Here is a 6,000-nt window from a genome sequence, read left to right as displayed (position 1 = left end):
CAAAGGTCAAGGGTCAAACTGGACATTGGAATATACTGTCCGTTCAATATCTTGAAAACCCTTTGCTTGACAGACATCAAACTTGGTACACTAGTACGTCTTCAGGAGAAGATGACCCCTATTGATTTTGAGGTCATATGGTCAAAGATCAAGGGTCAAACTGGACATAGGAATATAATGTCTGCTCAATATCTTGAGAACCCTTTTCTTGACAGACATCAAACTTAGTACACTGATAGATCTGCAGGAGAAGATGACTCATCAATTTTGAGGTCACATGGTCAAAGGTCAAGGGTCAAACTAGACATGGGAATATACTGTCTGCTCAGTATCTTGAGAACCCTCTTCTTGACAGACATCAAACTTGGTACACTGATACGTCTTCAGGAGAAGATGAACCCTAATGATTTTGAGGTCACTTGAGCAAGGGTCAAACTGGGCATAGGAATATACTGTCCGTTCAATATCTTGAGAACCCTTTGCTTGACAGACATCAAACTTGGTACACTGGTACATCTTCAGGAGAAGATGATCCCTATTGATTTTAAGGTCACATGTTTAAAGGTCAAGGGTCAACCTGGACATTGGAATATACTGTCTGCTCAATATCTTCAGAATCCTTTGCTCGACAGACATCAAACTTTAAATAGTACACTGGTGTATATTCAGGAGAAGATGACTCCTATTGATTTTGAGGTCACATGATCAAAGGTCAAGGGTCAAACTTGACATAGTAATATACTGTCCACTCAATATCTTGATAACCCTTTTACTTGACAGACATCAAACTTAGTACATTGATACATCTTCAGGAGAGGATGACCCATATTGATTTTGAGGTCAAAAGTCAATTGTTGAACTGGACATAGTAATATATTGTCTCCTATATTTTAAGAATTATTTGCTTGATTGACACGTACCAAACTTGGTACACTGGTACAGCATAAGGAGTAGATGACCCCTATTGAATTTTAGGTCACATGGTCAATTCACTCTTGACATAGGAAGATATTGTCTGCTCAATATTTTGAATTGATGATAATACTATGAATTAAATGAGGTGTGTGTATAACCCTTTTCAATTTTGCACCATGGGGGGCATATGTGTTTTACAAACATCTCTTGTTTAGTATAACATCTCGGTAATACAGACCTGTAACACTTTTGCCCTTTGACACCGGCATTTGGACGGCTATACCATCACATGAGAAGAATGTGCAATAAAGAACCCTCTTTGTGCTTATGGTTCCTTTGGCAACTACAGGCCTTCTACCGTGTTTAATTAGCCATATTTTGTTTCCAATTTTTCTTACTGGTTCGAAATAGTGAACCCATGTTTCATCACCAGTAACAATGTTTGCAAATTGTCTTTGATTGTATTTGGGAAACATTTTGAGCAATTGCTTAGCGGTTTGCACTCGTACCTGTTTTTAGTCATCTGTCAATATATGCGGTATCCATCTGGCAGAAATCTTTCGTACTTTCAAAATACGCTTCAAAATGAAATGCACCCGCAATAGCGATATGCCAACAGCTTTGGCAATATCATGAATCGTGTATCTGCCATCACTTTCAATTATTTCCCAGTCTTTTGGCTTGCCTGTTAGTCACAGGTCGACCAGATTTTGCTGCATCTTTGACGGACTCTGTGCCAGTCAGAAAGGTCTTTCGCCATCTACGAACTCTCTCATAAGATACCTTATCAGACCCATACACTTCCCCCAATTCAGTAATAATCTGCATTACCGAATGACCGAGTTTTGTGCCACTTTTTATATAAGCTCTAATTTCTTCAATATTCTCAGCCCGTTTTTCCCAACCATTTTTACAACAGTGGTCAACGACTGGCTCTATTGAAATGACTATAAGTTTAAAACTACGTGGAGCTGAAGGCTCGTGTTTATACCTTTGGGAAGGTATTGAATAGCGCTATGCATGAGTATCATCATCCACGAAATCGTGCAAAGCGTTATTGCACTGTGGTACAATACACATTACATATCGAACAACCCTCGTATCATTGAATTCATACAAAGGACATGAAAAGAAATTACTCTTAGCTAAAGATTTATTTCGTACAAAGAAGCATAAAATAACGATGATATTCTCTCTGGTTTTAGAATGTTGGTATGGCCATTATTCATCTGGTAGTTCGTGTAAACCATGCCCGGCAGGCACATATTTGCCCAACTACGGGAAAAAAGGATCCGGGTCGTGCATCCAGAGTCCCGCTGGCAGTTACTCATCGTCTGCAGGTTCAAAGTCTTCAACTCCCTGCTCTGCGGGATATTATCAAAACCATGGCGGGCAATCAAACTGCCATGCATGTCCACCCGGTCAATTCAGCAACGGTAAAGGTGCACGGTCCTGTGGTTCGTGTCCAGAAGGCACTTCCAACGGCAATTCTGGGCAGACTGCCTGTTCTAAATGCCAACCGGGAACGTTCAGCGGACGGGGCGCGAGTTCCTGTCAATCATGTCCCCCAGGATCCTTCAACAATATAGAGGCTTCCAGTAACTGCACGCTGTGTCCGATATTTCAATACCAGGATGGGCATGGGTCGACCACATGTAAAGATTGTACCACTGCTCTCATAAAAGGACAAATATTTTGCATCTTGACAGTACCGGAAATACAATCTGATTAAAATCAGATCCTATGATCCGCTCGCTTAGATCGCTACACTAATGTACATTTTTACTGCTTTATACGATATACATTAAATTTTGTGACCTTGCTGTGTGTGCAGGTTATTGTAAAAATATTGTCATTCCATGCATTAACTCTAGATAGTCATTATTTCTGTATATCTATGTTGTAGGCAGACGGATAGGATATTTTAGTTTGGTTTCTGTAGCTCAATGTTTAATTGCTGCAAATCTCATTACTTAGTTATAGAAATGTTTACACTTTGCTATCGGGTGTTGTGTTCAAAACCTCACTGACTCACCAAGTTAAGCTACCTATTGTATGTATATATGTCAGCTTTATACCTTGTTATATAAAATACCCTCTGAGTTATAATACAGAATAACTGTCATTTTAGTGACAATTTTAAAATAATACACCGTACACCATGACAACGGGTGTTTAACAGTCTAAATCATTCCTATGTTTGTGAATGTTCCCCATAATCGTCACGACGCTTTCATCTTTACTGCACAATGGATGCTGTTAAACGAGTCGATGAACTTGAAGATGTTCTGGAAAGATAACCTGTTTGCAATCATAGTGCCAAAAATAAATAAAGTAACAAGTCAATCGTTTATATTTACATTTAGTTGAACTAATAAACAATGATAGAGACAACAGTATTACATATAGCATGCATACGCATACCACCCCATAGGCAATATTGACCTGATTGCAGTTTCATTAATGAAAGGTGAAGATATCAAATAGCGATCAATCTCATAATTCCTATAAGCAATAAAAAGTAGAGAGTTGGACAAACAAGGACCCCTGGATATACTAGGGGTGGGATCAGGTGCCTAGGAGGAGTAAGCATCCCCTGTCGACCGGCCACACTTGCCGTGAGCCGTATATCTTGATCAGGTAAACGGAGTTATCCGTAGTCAAAATCAGTGTGCCAAGAACGGCCTAAACAAGTCAGACAGCATATGACCCAATTGGTGTAAAGTCAAAATTTATATTATTTCTTACAAACATTCTGAGAGTATTACATAAGCAATACATGTCCCCTACCGGTGCCCCATTAATTGACAGATGTAATATTAGAGATAATGTACAAGTACGTTTTGTCATAATGGTGTGTGACCTTGAACTGTTACCTAAAACATTGATATCAGCATCAAATTATTTGCAGTTGATGTTTGACAGTTTCGTTTTTTATGCAGTTGATGCATGTAATGTTTATCAGGGATAAAATAGTCTTAGTCAAAAAGTATATAAATGGAAGCACAGTTACTTAGATTCCAGTAACAAGGCTTATCCTAATCTAAACAGGAATGTGTATTTTGACTTCACACATAACAACATCACAACCTTTCAAAATATCGTTAAATAAAATAATTCGGGTTTATGATAAGCACTACACAAAAACTTGACGTAAAACGGTTTTTGTCGTTTATGTAACCCGACACCTGAACAACAAATTGATCGCAATGCACTTGTCATCATGTCGCATTTCATTAGTGCGTAAGTGGCGGATCAACTGGGTTTTTTCTTAATGAAATAAAAAAGTTTTACATTTAAATGGAGAAGTGTTTGCAGATATTTACAAGACTATTAATTTTAGAACAATGCCTATCTCATAAATTCACTGAAATGTTTCCTATTTATCCCGTAGAAAAACAATAAATGTTTTAATTATTGATAGGTGGGCAGGTGTATGGGTCTTACAAATCGATTTATTACAAGAGCATACCCTTAATGCATCGCAATGAGGTTTTTAAAAGTGAACCAGAGAAATATTAAGCTATTCGAAAAGTACTGCAATCCCAATGAAATCTTAGAAATAAATCATTTATTTCAAATTAAAATACAGTTAATTGACCGGCAAAAAATTCAACACGCAATACGATAATATTTCAACAATACGGGACTTTCGAGATACGTATCCATTCCACTTTTATCGCGCGTTGAACGTCATTTGTGGGGCATATCACTTCCGGATTACAATAACAACTAAGTAAACAAACATGGAATTCTTCTATTGCTATCACATTCCTGCATTTAAATGCTATCTTTGAAAGAAAGGAATTAGTACAACCATTTTATAGGGAAATGTATTTGCTTAAAATATGCGAGTTGGCGAGGGAAATAAATCTAGGGAATATCTTGAGGATATCGGTAAAACCTCACGCCTTGCATCCAATGATACGCGTCTAAATGCACCGTTTCCCTCCATCTAATTTACACCCAAGTACTAAGCACCAATAGTGACTCGGATCGTCATCGTGGGATTGTGCATAGCTCTTTACGGACCGTCTGCTAGCTAAACACCATTTGTATCGATGTCAACTTTGCCCTACAATTGGTTATTATCACGTGACCGTGGTGTGTAAACGTCAAATATAATCGGTCGTTCCGGCACATCCCGAAAGTTCCGTATTATAAAACGAAGTCTGTAGAAATTCCGCAGCGTTTTTCAAAACTACAGAGATTTATTAAAACATTTATGAATTAAAGTTTGAATTTCAACCTCATTATGATCGCAGGTATATTTGCTAAAACCACGTGACGCCGAATCACGTGATCAGTCTAAATATAAATATTCTCGTCCTGAATATGTATTTTTATTCCATCATATTTTGATCCAATATCAGTAAAGTTCCAAAATGTACCATCCGTCCTAATAAATGACGTTATTCAATTTGCATATTTTCTGCGAAATTTCCAGTGGTGGCCACTGTACTGCGTTTTAAATTTCAATTCATAAACATGTAGCATATATTCTAAATGTCACACAGTAAATGTGGGTCTGATAGCTAATTATTAAAACAACCAAGACAATCCGGTACTCCGTCATCGTGCAATGTACCGTTTAGCTAGTTTCAATGTAGTTCAAAAACATCAAATATTGGTCACCGTCTTTGCACAAAATACGTGGGGTAAATAGTTAAATAATCGTGAAAATGGAACACAAAACAAAACACCAATATAGCATCCATATCTGCATATTAGATTTTTTCATAAAGGACTTCAGTCTGAATTCTGTTCTCGAATACCCGTGAGTTCAGTCGGATTATAGGAATGCGGTAAACTGAGTACTGCCGACTGATCAGACTTCACTCACCGAGTACAGAAAAGTACTCACGTGATTAACAGATTTGATATATATTTTCATTGATATGTTCCTTCTGCGATTAATGAGCTTCAAATTTAAAATTAAGTGATTTTTTTTTTTTACACAATTAGCGACCGATTTTCGTCAACTACATCTATTCAGATGTCTTACTTTTACAGCCTTTCCATCGGAACAGGACCCCGATCCCGATGAAATATGAAAATTACCCAACATTTGTCCATCAAACGTTA

The sequence above is a fragment of the Ostrea edulis genome, chromosome 2 (genome assembly GCF_947568905.1).
Source record: "Ostrea edulis chromosome 2, xbOstEdul1.1, whole genome shotgun sequence".
Classification (NCBI taxonomy): domain Eukaryota; kingdom Metazoa; phylum Mollusca; class Bivalvia; order Ostreida; family Ostreidae; genus Ostrea; species Ostrea edulis.
The sequence above is the reverse complement of the archived record's forward strand: the minus strand, read 5'-3'. Positions refer to the sequence as shown.